A 1,192-nucleotide genomic window follows, 5' to 3' on the forward strand; every position below is an offset into this window, starting at 1 on the left:
TAATACTATTTTATTGAATCAAATTTTCGTTTATAGGATCTAAAATAATTCTATACCCACAATATGTGACATGCTTGAAAATAGCAGCCATAAACTCTCATATCTTGTCACTAGAAAAATAATATAATAATCATAAAAATAGCCAGAAGAAAAATAAATAAGTTAATAGGTTTTAAATATAAAAATTTCAAAGATAAAATTTTATGATATTTCTATAACACATCTAATTTTTGTCTTAATAACATGAGCTTTAAAATTTCAAAATAAAAATATCAACTGTAATTACAGGTATATTTGTGAAATAAATAAAACTATGCTTACAAAGTTTTTTGTTGGGGGAAATAGACTCTTGTGGCTACAGCTTCTTACAAGAAATCTCATCTCTCATTTTGCTTTATTAAATCTTCCTCTTTGTTAGCATACAATTCTTAATGGTCTTTGTACTACTATGATTAAAGTGAGACAGATCATAAATAACTAAAATATATATATACATATAAAGTGGATCAATAAAAGAATTTATATTCACATCATAGAAAACCACGTAGGAAATGTAGGAATGGTTTTCATCACAGGTATCAATATTGATAGATTTGATCTGCTTAACATCTCTCTGGTGTGTGTGTATGTGTGTTTGTGTGTTTGTGTGTGTGTGTGTGTGTGTGTGTGTGTGTGTGTGTTTGGCCACAGTTGGCAGTGCTCAGTGCTTACTCCTGACTCTGCTCTCAAGGTTTACTCCTGGTTAGCTCAGGGGACCACATGGGTTACTGGAGATTAAAATTCAGTTGGCCACATGCAAGGCAAGTGCCCTAACCTTAATGGTGTTACTTGTCTTCACGTCAATCATTTTCTTAAGTTATAAAAGACACCAGACCTTCTAAATTTTTACTGATCTCTGGTTGCATGTCATCCTTGTTATCTCTTTTCAATTTTTTTCACTCTTAATTTTTAGGGGGAGAGGTGGTAATGAAGGAATATAATTCAAGAGAGAAAGCCTTCAAAGCTAGTATTAGCAACTATTTTCACTCAATTCTCTATTTTAAATTATTCAAATTATTCACTATTGTATGGATTCTGTGCCTTTGACTTCTCCCCTGCCTGTGTTTACTCTGTACCTGTTAGCCAAGTTTTCTGACTAATTATAAAATGCATCCTTATCACTTTCACAGTGCTATCGCTCTAGAGCCCATTG

The sequence above is a fragment of the Suncus etruscus genome, chromosome 10, assembly GCF_024139225.1.
Source record: "Suncus etruscus isolate mSunEtr1 chromosome 10, mSunEtr1.pri.cur, whole genome shotgun sequence".
Classification (NCBI taxonomy): domain Eukaryota; kingdom Metazoa; phylum Chordata; class Mammalia; order Eulipotyphla; family Soricidae; genus Suncus; species Suncus etruscus.